This window comes from Hordeum vulgare, chromosome 5H (assembly GCF_904849725.1).
Source record: "Hordeum vulgare subsp. vulgare chromosome 5H, MorexV3_pseudomolecules_assembly, whole genome shotgun sequence".
Taxonomy (NCBI): Eukaryota; Viridiplantae; Streptophyta; class Magnoliopsida; order Poales; family Poaceae; genus Hordeum; species Hordeum vulgare.
The window spans coordinates 289,453,680-289,472,986 of NC_058522.1; positions in this window are offsets into that span (position 1 = coordinate 289,453,680).

Here is a 19,307-nt window from a genome sequence, read left to right on the forward strand (position 1 = left end):
TTTAATAAAAAATGACCTATACTTAGCTAATTATCCTCGAAATGACATAATTAGCTCCAAAAGGCATTCTTAGCCAATTTAGCCCGAAGAAGTAGACGAGAGGAGAAGAAAGAGGAAAAATGAAAGGAAGGAAGAAGAAGAAGAGGAGAAGAAGGAGAAGGAGAGGGAGGAGGATAAGAAGAAGGAGGAGAAGGAGGAGAAGAAGGAGAAGGAGCACCTCCTTCTCCTTCTTCCTCCTTCTCCTTCTCCTTCTTATTTTCTTCTTCTTCTCCTCTTCCGTCTCCTTCTCCTCCTCCTCCTCCTCCTCCTCCTCCTCCTTCTTTTACTTCTTCTTCTCTTTCTCTTATTCTACGTAGCTTAATTAGACTCATCCAACAAAGCCTAAATTGGCTAATTATCCATCTAAATGACATAATTAGCTTAGTTAGCTCCTAAATGGTCTATTTAATAAAAAATCACCTATACTTAGCTAATTATCCTCGAAATGACATAATTAGCTCCAAAAAGGCATTCTTAGCCAATTTAGCCCGAAGAAGTAGACGAGAGGAGAAGAAAGAGGAAAAATGAAAGGAAGGAACAAAAAGAAGAGGAGAAGAAGGAGAAGGAGAGGGAGGAGGATAAGAAGAAGGAGGAGAAGGAGGAGAAGAAGGAGAAGGAGCTCCTCCTTCTCCTTCTTCCTCCTTCTTCCTCCTTCTCCTTCTCCTCCTTCTTTTCATCTTCTTCTCCTCTTCCGTCTCCTTCTCCTCCTCCTCCTCCTTTTACCTCTTCTTCTCTTTCTCTTATTCTACGTAGCTTAATTAGACTCATCCAACAAAGCCTAAATTGGCTAATTATCCATCTAAATGACATAATTAGCTTAGTTAGCTCCTAAATGGTCTATTTAATAAAAAATGACCTATACTTAGCTAATTACCCTCGAAATGACATAATTAGCTCCAAAAAGGCATTCTTAGCCAATTTAGCCCGAAGAAGGAGACGAGAGGAGAAGAAAGAGGAAAAATGAAAGGAACGAAGAAGAAGAAGAGGAGAAGAAGGAGAAGGAGAGGGAGGAGGATAAGAAGAAGGAGGAGAAGGAGGAGAACAAGGAGAAGGAGCTCCTCCTTCTCCTTCTTCCTCCTTCTTCCTCCTTCTCCTTCTCCTTCTTCTTTTCTTCTTCTTCTCCTCTTCCGTCTCCTTCTCCTCCTGCTCCTCCTCCTCCTCCTTCTTTTACTTCTTATTCTCTTTCTCTTATTCTACGTAGCTTAATTAGACTCATCCAACAAAGCCTAAATTGGCTAATTATCCATCTAAATGACATAATTAGCTTAGTTAGCTCCTAAATGGTCTATTTAATAAAAAATGACCTATACTTAGCTAATTATCCTCGAAATGACATAATTAGCTCCAAAAAGGCATTCTTAGCCAATTTAGCCCGAAGAAGTAGACGAGAGGAGAAGAAAGAGGAAAAATGAAAGGAAGGAACGAAAAGAAGAGGAGAAGAAGGAGAAGGAGAGGGAGGAGGATAAGAAGAAGGAGGAGAAGGAGGAGAAGAAGGAGAAGGAGCTCCTACTTCTCCTTCTTCCTCCTTCTTCCTCCTTCTCCTTCTCCTTCTTCTTTTCTTCTTCTTCTCCTCTTGCATCTCCTTCTCCTCCTCCTCCTCCTTTTACTTCTTCTTCTCTTTCTGTTATTCTACGTAGCTTACTCATCCAACAAAGCCTAAATTGGCTAATTATCCATCTAAATGACATAATTAGCTTAGTTAGCTCCTAAATGGTCTATTTAATAAAAAATGACCTATACTTAGCTAATTATCCTCGAAATCACATAATTAGCTCCAAAAAGGCATTCTTAGCCAATTTAGCCCGAAGAAGGAGATGAGAGGAGAAGAAAGAGGAAAAATGAAAGGAAGGAAGAAGAAGAGGAGAAGGAGAAGGAGAGGGAGGAGGATAAGGAGAAGGAGGAGAAGAAGGAGAAGGAGCTCCTCCTTCTCCTTCTTCCTCCTTCTTCCTCCTTCTCCTTCTCCTTCTTCTTTTCTTCTTCTTCTCCTCTTCCGTCTCCTTCTCCTCCTCCTCCTCCTCCTTCTTTTACTTCTTCTTGTCTTTCTCTTATTCTACGTATCTTAATTCGAGTCATCAAACAAAGCCTAAATTGGCTAATTATCCATCTAAATGACATAATTAGCTTAGTTAGCTCCTAAATGGTCTATTTAATAAAAAATGACCTATACTTAGCTAATTATCGTCGAAATGACATAATTAGCTCCAAAAAGGCATTCTTAGCAAATTTAGCCCGAAGAAGGAGGCGAGAGGAGAAGAAAGAGGAAAAATGGAAGGAAGGAAGAAGAAGAAGAGGAGAAGAAGAAGAAGGAGAGGGAGGAGGATAAGAAGAAGGAGGAGAAGAAGGAGAAGGAGCTCCTCCTTCTCCTTCTTCCTCCTTCTTCCTCCTTCTCCTTCTCCTTCTTCTTTTCTTCTTCTTCTCCTCTTCCGTCTCCTTCTCCTCCTCCTCCTCCTCCTTCTTTTACTTCTTCTTGTCTTTCTCTTATTCTACGTATCTTAATTCGAGTCATCAAACAAAGCCTAAATTGGCTAATTATCCATCTAAATGACATAATTAGCTTAGTTAGCTCCTAAATGGTCTATTTAATAAAAAATGACCTATACTTAGCTAATTATCGTCGAAATGACATAATTAGCTCCAAAAAGGCATTCTTAGCAAATTTAGCCCGAAGAAGGAGGCGAGAGGAGAAGAAAGAGGAAAAATGGAAGGAAGGAAGAAGAAGAAGAGGAGAAGAAGAAGAAGGAGAGGGAGGAGGATAAGAAGAAGGAGGAGAAGAAGGAGAAGGAGCTCCTCCTTCTCCTTCTTCCTCCTTCTTCCTCCTTCTCCTTCTCCTTCTTCTTTTCTTCTTCTTCTCCTCTTCCGTCTCCTTCTCCTCTTCCGTCTCCTTCTCCTCCTCCTCCTCCTCCTCCTCCTTCTTTTACTTCTTCTTCTCTTTCTCTTATTCTACGTAGCTTAATTAGACTCATCCAACAAAGCCTAAATTGACTAATTATCCATCTAAATGACATAATTAGCTTAGTTAGCTCCTAAATGGTCTATGTAATAAAAATGACCTATACTTAGCTAATTATCCTCGAAATGACATAATTAGCTCCAAAAAGGCATTCTTAGCCAATTTAGCCCGAAGAAGGAGACGAGAGGAGAAGAAAGAGGAAAAATGAAAGGAAGGAAGAAGGAGAAGAGGAGAAGAAGGAGAAGGAGAGGGAGGAGGATAAGGAGAAGGAGGAGAAGAAGGAGAAGGAGCTCCTCCTTCTCCTTCTTCCTCCTTCTCCTTCTCCTTCTTCTTTTCTTCTTCTTCTCCTCTTCCGTCTCCTCCTCCTCCTCCTCCTCCTTCTTTTAATTCTTCTTCTCTTTCTCTTATTCTACGTAGCTTAATTAGACTCATCCAACAAAGCCTATATTGGCTAATTATCCACCTAAATGACATAATTAGCTTAGTTAGCTCCTAAATGGTCTATTTAATAAAAAATGACCTATACTTAGGTAATTATCCTCGAAATGACAAAATTAGCTCCAAAAAGGCATTCTTATCCAATTTAGCCCGAAGAAGGAGACGAGAGGAGAAGAAAGAGGAAAAATGAAATGAAGGAAGGAAGAAGAAGAGGAGAAGAAGAAGAAGGAGAGGGAGGACGATAAGAAGAAGGAGGAGAAGAAGGAGAAGGAGCTCCTCCTTCTCCTTCTTCCTCCTTCTGCCTCCTTCTCCTTCTCCTTCTTCTTTTCTTCTTCTTCTCCTCTTCCGTCTCCTTCTCCTCCTCCTCCTTCTTTTACTTCTTCTTCTCTTTCTCTTATTCTACGTAGCTATATTAGACTCATCCAATAAAGCCTAAATTGGCTAATTATCCATCTAAATGACATAATTAGCTTAGTTAGCTCCTAAATGGTCTATTCAATAAAAAATGACCTATACTTAGCTAATTATCCTCGAAATGACATAATTAGCTCCAAAAAGGCATTCTTAGCCAATTTAGCCCGAAGAAGGAGACGAGAGGAGAAGAAAGAGGAAAAATGAAAGGAAGGAAGAAGAAGAAGAGGAGAAGAAGGAGAAGGAGAGGGAGGAGGATAAGTAGAAGAGGAGAAGGAGCTCCTCCTTCTCCTTCTTCCTCCTTCTCCTTCTTCTTTTCTTCTCCTCCTCCTCCTCCTCCTCCTTCTTTTACTTCTTCTTCTCTTTCTCTTATTCTACGTAGCTTAATTAGACTCATCCAACAAAGCCTAAATTGGCTAATTATCCATCTAAATGACATAATTAGCTTAGTTAGCTCCTAAATGGTCTATTTAATAAAAAATGACCTATACTTAGCTAATTATCCTCGAAATGACATAATAAGGCTTACGTAGCTGTAACATGACCTATTCCCCCTAACTTAGGTATTAAATGGCCTATAATTAGCCTAGCTAGTTCAAAAATGGCTTAATAAGCATAGTTTGCTCCGGAATGACCTATTTTACCCAAGTTAGCTCTGAAACGACCTATAGTTAGCTAGGGTTCCACCTAAATGACATAATTAGCTTAGTTAGCTCCTAAATGGTCTATACTTAGCTCATTTCTCTCCAAAATAACCTATATATACACTACTTCATCTACTATTATTCTTCTAACTTTCTTATTTGTCATTTTGCACATTATCTTCACTTCACGGGAAGCTTGGAAAATATTGATGGAATGCTTGAAGATGATTTCTTGTAACATGGGTTGTATTGAAACTATTGTAGTATATGAATATATGAAACTTTGTATGCACGTGGACGAAACTGGTGTAATATATGAAACTTTGTATGCACGTGGATGCAACTTGATAGCTGGATATAAGAGGTTATTTTAATATGGTTATGAGTACGGAAAGAAATTTATTTATGTCAAATATATATATATCCTGATTATTGTTAAAAATGCTGGATATAACAAAAAATAAATAAAAAAGGGGCTGGTTCCCCTCTTTGCTGCCTGCCCCCACATGGCAAAGGGGGGAGGCAGACGGCAAAGGGGGGAATCTGCCCCCTCTCTCTCCCCTCTTTGCCGTCTGCCCACTCACGGCAAAGGAGGGGAGGCAGATGGCAAAGGGGGGAATCTGCCCCTCTCTCTCCCCTCTTTGTCGTCTGCCCCCGCATGGCAAAGGGGTGGAGGCAGATGACAAAGGGGGGAATCTGCCCCCTCTCTCCCCCCTCTTTGCCGTCTGCCCCCGCATGGCAAAGGGGGGAGGCAGACGGCAAAGGGGGGAATCTCCCCCCTCTCTCTCCCCTCTTTGACGTCTGCCCCCACACGGCAAAGGGGGGGAGGCAGACGGCAAAGGGGGAATCTGCCCCCTCTCTCTCCCCTCTTTACCGTCTGCCCACGCACGGCAAAGGAGGGGAGGCAAACGGCAAAGGTAGACGGCCTGCCGTTAACACTTAACGGGGACGTTGCACCCTTTGCCGTCCCAGCTAATTTGCCGTCAACCCACTCATGGCAAAGATTATTTGCCGTCCGCTTTGGGAAAGCTGACGGCAAAGAACCTCTTCACCGGATTTTTTTACCGTCTACTTTGCCGTCTGCTGACCGACGGCAAAGCCTTTGCCGTCCGTGGTTGCACCCTTTGCCGTCCTCTTTGGCAGACGGCAAATTTATGAATTTCAGTAGTGTAGAGCTCCGGCAAGACGATCTTGCCGGGGAAACATCCCTCTCGGAGGGGGAAATCGTCGCCATCGTCATCACGAACACTCCTCTCATCGGAGGGGACTCATCACCATCAACATCTTCATCAGCACCATCTCATCTCCAAACCCTAGTTCATCACTTGTAACCAATCTCCGTCTCTTGACTCCGATTGGTACTTGTAAGGTTGCTAGTAGTGTTAATTACTCTTTGTAGTTGATGCTAGTTGGATTACTTGGTGGAAAAGTTTATGTTCAGATCTTTGATGCTACTCATTACCTCTCTGGTCATGAATATGATTATGCTTTGTGATTAGTTACTTTTGTTCCTGAGGACATGGGATAAGTCATGCTATAAGTAGTCATGTGAATTTGGTATTCGTTCGATATTTTGATGTGTTGTATGTTGTTTTTCCTCTAGTGGTGTTATGTGAACGTCGACTACATAACACTTCACCATTATTCAGGCCTAGAGGAAGGCATTGGGAAGTAGTAAGTAGATGATGGGTTGCTAGAGTGACAGAAGCTTAAACCCTAGTTTATGCGTTGCTTCGTAAGGGGCTGATTTGGATCCACTAGTTTAATGTTATGGTTAGACTTTGTCTAAATTCTTCTTTTGTAGTTGCGGATGCTTGCGAGAGGGGTTAATCATAAGTGGGATGCTTGTCCAAGTAAGGGCAGTACCCAAGCGCCGGTCCACCCACATATCAAACTATCAAAGTAACGAACGCGAATCATATGAACATGATGAAAACTAGCATGACAGAAATTCCCGTGTGTCCTCGGGAGTGTTTTTCCTCCTATAAGACTTTGTCCAGGCTTGTCCCTTGCTACAAAAGGGATTGGGCCACTTGGCTGCACCATTGCTACTTTTGTTACTTGTTGCTTGCTACGACTCATTTCACCACACAACTACTTGTTACCGATAATTTCAGTGCTTGCAGATATTACCTTGTTGAAAACCACTTGTCGGATCCTTGTGCTCCTCGTTGGGTTCGACACTCTTACTTATCGAAAGGACTATGATAGATCCCCTATACTTGTGGGTCAACAATGTCCTTCACGAGCGGCGCAAGGAAGACGCGCGTACTCTCATCGAGCGGCGGCGAGAGACGCGCCGTCAATCAGACAGACGAGCAGGAGCCGCTGCGGACACTCCCACATCGGGGTATCCTCACGACCTACCTTATGAGGTGGGCTGCCGGCATTCACCCGCGAGTTGCAGCGGTCCTGTGGCCCAGCTCCTGTACCATCAAGCCGGAAATCCCGGAGAAGTAGGATGGCAAGACCCACCCGTCCGAGTTCCTAAGCATCTACACCATCGCGGTGCATGTTGCTGGTGGCCGGGATGACAAGATACTGGCCAACTACTTCCCGTTGGTGCTCAAGCCCAACACCGGGTCGTGGTTGATGCACCTACCAAGAACTCTATTTCCTCCTGGAAGGAGTTGTGTCAGGACTTCGTTGGCGCCTTCACGGGTGGCCATTGGGCCCTGGCCAGGAGAGCGACTTGCACATCATCCCCCAGAAGGAGGGTGAGACTTTGCGCAAGTACATCCAGAGATTCAGCTGCATACATCACAACATCCCGTACGTTCACCCAGCCGCGGACATCAGCGCGTTCTATCAGAACGTACGGAACCGGAAGATGTACGAGGAGATTGCGATGAACAAGGTCCGCGATGTCACCGAGCTTTATGCCCTGGTGGACAAGTGTGCTAGAATGAAAGAAGGGAGAAGGCTTACCGGCGAAGACATCGGTGCACACGCCGACTCCAAAGATGAACACGCTAACCCCCCATGAAGAGGGGGAAACGGCGCAACAACAAATGGAAGGGGAAAGCCGTGTTCGCCGTCGGAACATCCGATAGCGGCGACGCCTCCAAGAAGGCGAAGGCCAAGGTTTCCAGCAAGGATGCTTATCGATGCAGCTCTTGCCAAGCCTTGGCGTCCGCCGACAAGCCGGAGGGCTCCGACGCTCAGTACTTCAAGATCCACCGCACCAAGGGTCACGACCTCCAACACTGCCGGCAAGTCGAACAACTTGCCGAGAAGCAGAGGGCGGAGTACTAGAGATGCGACAAAGATAAGGCCCGAGATGGTGGCAAAGGGTCAGGAAGGAAGAAGGGCAGCCAAGGCCCCCCGGCAAGTTCAAGAACAAGAAGGTGAATCCCGTGGCGGCGTGGGAAAGAAAGGAGGAAGATAAGGATGAAGACTGCTCGGACGACGACTCCAGTGACCACGAGTTCCAGAAGGCCACAAATATGATGTGCCTCGATGGAGGGGCATCGCTTCACTCCTCCCACGGACAACTGACGAAGTGGGCGCGTGAGGTGAGCGCGGCGGAGCCCTCCGGCGGCACTCATAGGCCCTTGAAGTGGTCACACACACCAATCATCTTCGATTCAGAGGATCACCCAGACCATGTTATGGCGGTCTTATGTTTTTCGCGGTTGGTCTCCCCAACGATCCGCAACCTCAAGGTGACGAAGATGTTGGTAGATGGCGGGTCGGGACTAAACGTCATCTCCCCCGACGTGATCCGGAGGTTACAGATCCCCGACGAATATCTCGAGGAAACGGGAGCGTTCCAAGGGATCAACCCAGGGAAGGTTCAACCGAAGGGGAAGATCACGCTCCCGGTGACTTTCGGCAGCGACCGGAACTACAGAATGGAGAAGGTCGTCTTCCACGCTACTGACAATCCGTTCGCTTACAACGGGATCCTCGGGCGTCCTGCACTGGCTAAGTTCATGGTGGCTTCCCACTACGCCTACAACACCCCAAAGATGCCCGGGCCGGTCGGCGTCATCGTCCGCGATGCCGACAAGAAGGACGCAGTCGTGTGCACCAACCGCCTCTACCGAGAGGCAGTGGCAGCGCCTGCCACCAAGGCACTGTCCCCCCAAAAGAAGAATCCCGGTAAGAGGGCTTCCTGCGTTGATCCCGGCAAGCACGTTTCTCCGGAGTATCTTGCTGCCATTGTAGACGCACCGGAAAGCTCTACTGCCCGGAACAAGAAGTCCAAGGTTGCCCCACCAGAAATCAAAAAGGTACCCGCTCGAAAGGACGGCACGGATGGAACTTTCACCATAAGTTCCGCCCTTGACAGCAAATAGGAAAGCACCCTCATCGCCTTCCTACGGGCGAATTTTCATGTTTTTTCATGGCAACCATCAGATATCCCCAGTGTTCCGAGGAAGGTGATTGAGCACCATCTCGTTGTCTACCCCCACGCGCGGCTCGTTGCTACTGCGACAATAGACCTTCCCTGGTACGGCGCCAGGAATCCTACTGCTATGGCTACGCCTTTAGGGACTTCCTTGGCAAATATGCAAAAGGATCTCCCCGCGGCCTTGGAGCCTTGCGTTGGTGTTCCCTTGAAGAGGCAAGGGTGATGTAGCACAGCGGCGGTAAGTATTTCCCTCAGTTTTGAGAACCAAGGTATCGAACGAATGGAAGATCTCGTCAAGACACAAGTACCTGCACAAACACAAAGAGCTTGCACCCAACGCTATGAAGGGGTTGTCAATCCCTTATAGATTGTTTGCAAAGTGAGAACTGAAAGCAACAAAGTAAACAAGCAAAGTAAAAGTGAAAGTGGAAACGATAGTTGTGACTAGACCCGTGGGCCGTAGTGTTCACTAGTGGCTTCTCTCATGAAAGCAAGTAGATGGTGGGTGAACGAATTACTATCGAGCAATTGATAGAACCGGACAAAGTCATGACGTTGTCCAAGGCAATGATTATATCTATAGGCATCACGTCCAAAACAAGTAGACCGATACTTTCTGCATCTACTACTATTACTCCACACGTCGACCGCTATCCAGCATGCATCTAGTGTATTAAGTCCAAAAGAACAGGGTAATGCCTTAAGCAAGATGACATGATGTAGACGGACAATCTCATATCAACGATAAAAGCCCATCTTGTTACCCTTGATGGCAACAACATGATGTGTGCCTTGCTGCCCCTTCTGTCACTAGGAAAGGTCACCACACGGTATGAACCCAAAACCAAGCACTTCTCCCATTGCAAGAATCATAGATCTAGTTGGCGAAACAAAACCCAAGACTCGGAGAGACTTACAAGGATATCAAATCATGCATATAAGAAATCAGCAAAGACTCAAATATAATTCATAGATAATCTGATCACAAATCCACAATTCATCGGATCTCAACAAACACACCGCCAAAGAGGATTACATCGCATGGATCTCCATGAAGATCATGGAGAACTTTGTATTGAAGATCCAGGAGGGAGAAGTAGCCATCTAGCTACTAACTACGGACCCGTAGGTCTGAAGTGGACTAGTCACGAGTCATTGGAGAGGCGATGATGTTGATGTAGAAGCCCTCCAACTCCAAAGTCCCCTCCGGCATGGCACCGGGAAGGGTCTCCAGATCAGATCTCGCGGAAACGGAAGATTGCGGCGGCGGAAAAGTATTTTTGTGGTTGCCCTGATTTTTTCTGGATTTTTAGGGAATATATAGGCCAAAGACCTAGGGCAGGGGAGTGCCAGGAGGGCCACAAGCTTGGTTGTCGCGGCCTCCCCCCTGGCCGCGGCAACAGGGCTTGTGGGCCCCCTGTGGGCCCACTGCCTTGGCCCTCAAGCCTCCCGATCTTCTTCCGTTCTGGAAATATTTATTTTGAGGATTTTATTCCGTTTGGACTCCGTTGTAAAATCAGATCTGAAAAGAGTCAAAAACACAGAAAAAACAGGAACTAGCGCTTGGCACTGGATTAATAAGTTAGTCCCAAAAAAGATATAAAAGGTAAACAAAACATCCAAAGTTGACAAGATAACAGCGTGAAACCATCAAAAATTATAGATACGTTTGAGACGTATCACCGGTCAAGCAGAAAGTAAGGAAGCAAGCCTTGGAGCGGCAGGAGTTGATCACCGAGGAAATCAAGATGTTAGAAGGAGCGGGACTCGTTAGGGGAGTCATCCATCCCACCTGGTTGGCCAATCTGTTTGTAGTGCGCAAGGCAAACGGGAAGTGGCGGCTCTGTATCGATTTCACCGACGTCAATAAAGCTTGCCCAAAAGACCCTTTTCCCTTGCCGCGCATCGACCACATTGTCGACTCCACCGCTAGCTGTGACCTGCTGTCCTTCCTCGATGCCCATTCAGGGTATAACCAGATTTACATGGCTGAGGAAGATGAAGAGAAAACCGCTTTCATCACCCCCTATGGCACGTACTGCTTTGTGTGCATGCCCTTCGGGCTGAAGAATGCCAACACCACATTTGGAAGAGTGATCCAGGTTGGTTTTGAACCCCAACTCCACAGGAACCTAGAAGCCTACATGGATGATATAGTGGTCAAAACCAAAGAAAGGTCAACGCTCGTGCAAGATCTGGAGGAGACATTTTCCAACTTGCGCAAGATTAACCTCAAGCTCAACCCTGAAAAGTGCATCTTCGGTGTTCCATCTGGCAAGCTTCTCGGGTTCTTCTGTCTCAGCGCGGGATCGAAGCTAACCCCGACAAGATCAAGGCCACTGAAAAACTTGACGCACCGAAGCGCGTCAAGGATGTGTGACGCCTTGCCGGCTGCGTAGCCGCCGTGGGCAGGTTCATCTCCAAGTCTACCAAACGCGCCCTGCCTTTCTTCAAAATCTTGAAGAAGGCGGCACCAATGGAGTGGACCGCCGAGGCGGAAAAGGCGCTACAAAACCTGAAACGATACCTTCCATCTGCGCCAATCCTGGTAGCACCCAAACCATAAGAACCGTTGCTCCTGTACCTAGCGGCAGCCAACCAGGTGGTTAGCGCAGCCCTGGTGGCGCAGAGGGAAGACGACGAAGGCACTACTGCTAAGGCGATGCCACCACATGAGGAAGCGCTCACCGGCAACCAAGGACCCCCGGCAGAATCCAGGGGTAATCAGGAGGAACCCCCACCAACAGGCAAGCTGGTGCAACGCCCGTCTATTTCATGAGCTCCCTCGTGCAGGGGGCCAGATCGAGATACTCCGGGGTACAGAAGCTTCTTTTCAGCCTTCTCATGGCCTCGAGGAAGCTGCGCCACTACTTCCAAGCACACGAAATCACCGTCGTCACCCGCTTTCCGTTGCAAAGGGTTTTGCGGAACCCCGATGCAACAGGCAGGATCGTGGAGTGGGCTTTGGAATTGTCCAGTTTTGACCTCAAATTTGAAAGCACGGTGACCATCCAAAGCAGGGCTTTGGTAGAGTTCATTGGCGAGTGGACCCCGAGACCAGACGAGGAAGTATCGGAATCAACCCTCCCGGGCAAGGAATCCAACCAAGAGTTGATCATGTACTTTGACGGAGCATTCTCACTTCAAGGTGCTGGAACCGGGGTGCTACTAGTTGCACCTACTAGAGAACACCTCAAGTACGTAATCCAGATGTACTTTCCCTGTGAGAAGTCCACCAACAACACCGCTGAGTACGAAGGGCTGCTTGCCGGCCTCAGGATCGCGGCATATCTGGGGACCAGGAAGCTCATCGTCAGGGGAGACTCTCAACTGGTAGTCCGGCAGGTCAAAAAGGACTACCAGAGCCTGTTGATGGATGCTTATGTCGAGGAAGTGAGGAAGTTGGAAGAGCGCTTCGATGGTCTACATGCGGACCACGTCCCCCATGCCGAGAACACCATCGCCGACGACCTGTCGAAGTGCACATCCCTTAAGTTACCTGTGGAACCGGGAACTTTCGTGCTATGACTAACTCAACCTTTCGTATCACCATCCACCAAGCCGGAAAATAGGAGAAGGTTAAACTCTGGCAAGTACTTTTCGGCGGACCTACCAAGGGCCCCCGGCAAGGACCCTGCCAGAAAGGAAGCTGCCGAGGGAGATACAGAACCTGCCGGGGAGGACACCATCCCGGCAGAGGAGATGCCTTTAGTCCTTGTTGTCGAACCTCAGGCTCTGGCATGGGCAGAGCACATAGTCCAATACCTCCAGACTGGGGACCTGTCCGAAGGACACGAAGAAGCAGAAAGAGTAGCCCGTCAGTCCAACATGTACCAATTCGTGGATGATGCCCTATACAGAAGGCGACTGAATGGTGTGAAACTAAAGTGCATTCCCCAAGAGGAAGGGGTGGAGCTGTTGGCCGAGATACATGGGGGGATACATGGCTCCCACATAGGGTCAAGAGCCCTTGTCGGCAACGCATTCCGGCAAGGCTTCTTCTGGCCCACGACCCTCTAGGATGCGACTACACTCGTAACCAAGGGTGAAGCGTGCCAGTTTCAATGCAGGAAGCTTCATCGGTCATCTCAAGCTCTCCAGACGATCCCTCTCTCCTGGCCATTCACGGTCTGGGGGGTCGATATTCTCGACCCCTTTCCCCACGCTGTCGGGGGCTTTGAGTACTTGTATGTCGCAATCGACAAGTTCACAAAGTGGCCAGAGGTGGAGCCGGTGTGAAAGGTAACCACCCAGTCAACCGTCAAGTTCTTCAAAGGAATTATCTGCCGTTTCGGGGTCCCGAACAGGGTCATCATGGACAATGGCACCTAGTTCACGAGCCACGCCTTCATGAACTACATCCAAGACCTCGGCCGAAAAATATGCTTCGCCTCTGTTGCCCATCAAAAGAGCAATGGCCAAGCTGAAAGAGCAAATGTCGAGGTACTCCGGCGGCTCAAAACAAGAACTTTTGACAACCTGAGGAGGCATGGAAAGCACTGGATTGATGAACTGCCGGCGGTTCTTTGGTCAATCAGAACGACGCCAAATCGAGCCACCGGCCACACACCCTTCTCCCTGATCTACGGGGCGGAGGCAGTTCTTCCCACGGAACTCATTTTTGGGCCACCCCGAGTGCTTGCTTATGATGAGCTTGAGCAAGAGCAATTGCGCCAAGACGATGCAGTGCTCCTCGAGGAGACCCGGATTCAGGCGGCCGTGCAAGCTACTCGCTATCAGCAAGCCTTGCGTCGCTATCATAGACACAAGGTCCGAGCCAGAAGACTTGAGGAAGGTGACCTTGTTCTTCGGCACGTTCAGTCGGCCAAGAATTCAAACAAGTTGACGCCGAAGTGGGAAGGGCCATATCAGGTAGTACGAGTCACCAGGCCCGGAGCTGTCCGCCTGGAGACCGAAGATGGCACACCGGTGAGCAACTCCTGGAACATTGAACATCTTCAAAAATTGTACCCGTAGGGGGAGGTTGCCGGGCCTCCCGGCGACCACCTTTTTGTACAAGTCTTGCCGAAGTTGCATGTGAACCTTTGTACAAAGCCACGCGAAGTCCCTGTGCGCAGTTGAATAAAACATAGTGTTCCGCAGCATCATTTAGATTTCCATGTTAGATCATATACATGCATAATCTAAGATTTTTTGAAACGCCTGAGCTAATGGACTGCCGAGGTCCCGACACATATTTTCTCTTCTTTCTTTTTCTTAAAAGATAGATGCAACCCCGCACACAAACTTGCCGGGGGGGAGATAGTGGGGATGCCCACGGCAACAGAAAGAACAAGGACGGTCTACCCAAGATAGAAAGAAGAACCGTGGCCTAAAGATAAGTTGCGAAAACTTGAAGTAACTCTTCGGGCAGACATGACCCTCCCCTTTACATGTCACCAACACATTTTTGTATGGAAAACTTGTGCGCGAGGGAACTCCACCGCAAGACTCCTAAACATTGTCTTGGAGCGTGCCCGATAGCTTAAGTGTCCCACCTCGTGTGCCCTTTCCGCTTAGGGGGCGTGCTCGACAACCTATGGGTAAACCGAGAGGGAAGTAAGGCACCTTGCCGACAGTGACGACTCCGGCAAAAGCCACCCCTCAGGAGCGCTTGCGGCAAAGCCAATTGAGCTAGTGAACCCTCAGCGGAACACAAGAACGAACCATGCAAAAAGAGTAAGGGAGGAAAGTACTACTCATTGAAAAATGTATATTACAATACAAACAGTATTAAACAAGGTACAGTAGCTCTCGATTGAGGATCGCAGCAACAGAAGAACTAATCCCGGCGCGGGCCGTGCACCCTCTTGATCTGGTCCACCTTGTCGACAATAGGCATGACCAGATTCTCGAGTTCCTTGAGGTTCGACTCTTTTGCCAGATGCCCCAGGGAGAGGTCGATGCCGGGATTCTTGTACACCAACTTGGTGAGGACCTTGAGGAGGGCGCCCCGGCACAACCTTTGGGACTCGTTCTCCAGGAGCGCCGCCTCTCCGGCCCGAATTTGCCTCAAAGCGTCGATCACGCTTTCGAAGAACAAGGTCAGCTTGGCGCTTGAAGACACCTCCGGGAACCAGGAATAACCGAAACCCTAGAGATCCATAGAAGGTAGCTACGCAGCGATCCCTTTCGCGGTGTTGACAAGACATTCAGTCCACAGCTCCACACCGCGTGTATAACCCTATCGGGCGGTAGAGGCGGCCTCAAGCTGCTTCGTCACGTCAAGGAGCTTTTGAGCCAAGACCACCTCGCGGGCCTTGCTTTCTTCAAGAGCCCGCTCCAGAGGAGCCAGTTTATTCTGCAAGGCGCCAAGGGAGGCGTTGGCAGAGCAGAGTTAAGCACTTTTGTCGGAAACGGCAGCTTGGGTCTCCGTCAAGTTAGAAAGAGTGTGTTCTCTCTCCACTTTGAGGGCGGAGATCTTCTTGCCGAGGCCTTCAAGATCCTCTTCCAGCTTCTTCAATTTGCCGGCAAGCTCCTCCCTGGCAGTCTCAGCACTCGCAGCCTTGCCGGCAACCTCCTGCAACTCGCCAGCGTCCTGCAAGGCCTGGGCGGTGAGGGCATCCTTATGCTGATCCACGAGCTCCTGGGTACGCTGCGCCATGAGCTTCTCAACTTCTTCGTCCTTGGCGTGGAGCATGCCATCGAGCACCTTCTCCCGATCGTCAAGTTCCTCCTCATGGAACTCGAGGCTGATCCAAAGCGCATTAGGGTGAGCATCTTCGTCACAGATATGGCACCGAGCCTCTTCCTCCTCCTTACGGAGGTCAGACGACTTCAAGAGGACCTCGTCATGCTCGGCCCTCAGTTTTTCACGATCTAGCTTCAGCCCCTGGTGAGCCTCGGCGAAGTGGACCCGCGTCTCCTCGAAGCGCTTCTCGAAGGCCTCCTCTGCTGCCTCGACGAACGCCATCCAGGAGTCCAGTTTCTCCTTCCGGGCCTGGTAAAGGGCCTGGAGCTGGCTGATACGTCTCCAACGTATCTATAATTTTTGATGGTTTCATGCTATTATCTTGTCAAACTTTGGATGTTTCGCATGCCTTTAATATATTTTTTGGGACTAACTTATTAACTCAGTGCCAAGTGCCAGTTCCTATTTTTTCCATGTTTGTGACCCCTTTCAGACGAGATTTGAAACAGAGTCCAAATGGAAGAAAACCCCGAAAAGAATTTTCCATAACAGAAGAAGATCAGGAAGCTTGAGAGCCAAGGAAGGGTAGCCTTAGGGGCCCCACAAGCCCCCACCCTGCGGCCAGGGGGGAGGCCGCGGCCCACAGGCTTGTGGTTCCCCTGGGCGCCCTCTGGCCTAGGGATTGCGCCTATATATTCCCTAAAAATCCCAAAAATATCAGGAGATCATTGAAAGTACTTTTTCGCCGCCACAAGCTTCTGTCTCCGCAAGATCCCATCTGGGGCATGTTCTGGTGCCCTGCCGGAGGGGGGGATTCACATACGGAGGGCTTCTTCATCAACACCATGACCTCTCCGATGATGCGTGCGTAGTTCACCATAGACCTACGGGTCCATAGCTAGTAACTAGATGGCTTCTTCTCTCTCTTGGATCTTCAATATAAAGTTCTCCATGATCTTCATGGAGATCTATCCGATGTAATCCTCTTTTGCGGTGTGTTTGTCGAGATCCGAGGAATTGTGGATTTATGATCAGATTATCTATGAATCTTATTTGAGTTTCTTCTGATCTCTCTTATGCATGATTTCATATCCTTGTAATTCTCTACGAGTTGTGGGTTTTGTTTGGCCAACTAGATCTATGATTCTTGCAATGGGATAAGTGCTTGGTTTTGGGTTCATACCGTGCGGTGACCTTACCCAATGACAGAAGGGGTAGCAAGGCACGCATCGTGTTGTTGCCATCAAGGGTAAAAAGATGGGGTTTTCATCATTGGTTTGAGATTATCCCTCTACATCATGTCATCTTGCTTAAAGCGTTACTCTGTTTGTCATGAACTCAATACACTAGATGCATGCTGGATAGCGGTCGATGTGTGGAGTAATAGTAGTAGATGCAGAAAGTATCGGTCTACTTGTCTCGGCCGTGATGCCTAGAAGTATGACCATTGCCTTAGATATCGTCATGACTTTGCGCGGTTCTATCAATTGCTCGACAGTAATTTGTTCACCCACCGTAATACTTGCTATTTTGAGAGAAGCCTATAGTGAATACTATGGCCCCCGGGTCTGCTCCACAACGTATTTTTAGCCTTACACTTTTTACTTCGTTGCACTTTCCGCCTTCAGATTTCACTTTGCAAACAATCTTGAAGGGATTGACTACCCCTTTGAAGCGTTGGATGCAAGCTTGTTTGTGTTTGCGCAGGTACTCTGGACTTGACGAGACCCTCCTTCTGTATCTATACCTTAGTTCTCAAACCGAAGGAAATACTTACTTCTCCTATGCTGCATCACCCTTTCCTCTTCAAGGGAAAAGACGACGCAAACAAGAGAAGTATCAAGAAGAATTCCTAGCGCCAAGGCAGGACTTTTGTTACCATAGCAGAAGGATTTCTGGCGCCGTTGTCGGGGAGGAAGAGAAAGTCAAGAACTCATCCAATTAGGTGTCGCAAACTCATCTCTTGCATTTACTTTGTTTGCCAATTGCCTTTCCTTTTCCTCTCCCCCACTTCACCAATTTGACTTTTTCGTTTGCCTTTTTGTTCGCCCTTTTTCTCGCCTGCTCTTTGTTTGCTTGTGTGCTTGCTGAAGTCACCATGAATGAAAACACCAAACTTTGTGACTTCTCAAATACTAATAATAATGACTTTATTAGTACTCCGATTGCTCTCGCCACTGGTGTGGAGTCATACAAAATCAATGCCGCTTTGCTGAATCTTGTTATGAAAGAGCAATTCTCTGGCCTTCCTAGTGAAGATGCCGCATCCCATCTCAATACCTTCATTGATCTTTGCGATATGCAAAAGAAGAGAGATGTGGATAATGACGTGATTAAATTGAAGCTTTTTCCTTTCTCGTTGTGAGATCGCGCAAAAACTTGGTTTTCTTCTTTGCCCGAAAATAGTATCGATTCTTGGGATAAGTGCAAAGATGCTTATATATCCATGTTTTTTTTCGCCGGCTAAGATTATCTCTCTCCGTAATTATATCATGAATTTCAAGCAACTTGACAATGAACATGTTGCACAATCTTGGGAGAGAATGAAATTAATGATTAGAAATTGTCCCGCTCATGGTTGAGTCTTTGGATTATTATTCAAATCTTTTACGCTGGCTTGAATTTTGCTTATAGAAATATCTTGGACTCCGCCTTAGGTGGAATATTCATGGAAATCACGTTAGGGGAAGCTACAAAACACCTAGACAACATCATGACAAACTACTCTCAGTGGCACACTGAAAGGTCACCTAATAGTAAGAAGGTACACGCTATAGAAGAAATTAATTCGTTGAGTGCTAAGATGGACGAGTTAATGAATTTGGTTGCTAGTAGAAGTGCTCCTTTGGATCCTAATGATATGCCCTTGTATTCTTTGATTGAGAGTAGCAACGCTAGCTTGGACGTTAATTTTGTTAGTAGGAATAACTTTGGCAACAACAATGCTTTTAGACGAAACTATGTTCCTAGGCATTTTCCTAGTAACTCCACTAATAATTTTGGCAACTCCTACAAAAATATTCATGGAAATTACAATAGATTACCCTCTAATCTAGAGAGTAATATCAAAGAGTTCATCATCTCTTAAAAGATTTTCAATGCGTCCATAGAGGAAAAGCTACTCAAAATTGATGATTTGGCTAAGAGCGTTGATAGAATGTCTAGTGATGTTGATGCTTTGAAAGTTAGATGTGCTCCTCCCAAAATCAACATGGATGAAACTTTGAAAGCTATGCGTATTTACATGATTGAGAGCCAAGAAAGAACCACCCAAATTCGTGCTAGACATAAATGGCTTAAAAAGGCGTGTTCTCGTGATGAGAATCACGAAGATCTTAAAGTGCTTGGTGTGACTCCCATTGAATCTTTGTTTTCTTGTGTCAAACCTAATGACTATGGGGCTGGATATGAATCCACTTTGGTTGAAAAGTGCCCCAATGATTCGGAGTCCATCTATCTTGATGCTAAAAGCATTGAAAGTTGAGTAGAAGATGTTAAAACTTTGAGTAGTAATGAAATTACTACCGTGGGTTTCAAGGAATTCAATTATGATAGTTGCTCCTTGATTGAATGCATTTTTTATGCAATCCATGTTAAACTGTCCACACGCTTATAGCCAAAACAAGGCCTTTACCGATCATATCGTCGAAGCTATGATAAAATCTCTTGAAGAGAAACTTGAATTGGAAGTCTTTATCCCTATAAAGCTTCATGATGAGTGGGAACCTACCATCAAAATCAAAATCAAAAACTATGAATGCAATGCTTTGTTTGATTTGGGTGCTAGTGTTTCTGCGATTCCAAAGTGTTTATGTGATGTTCTGGGTTTTAATGAGA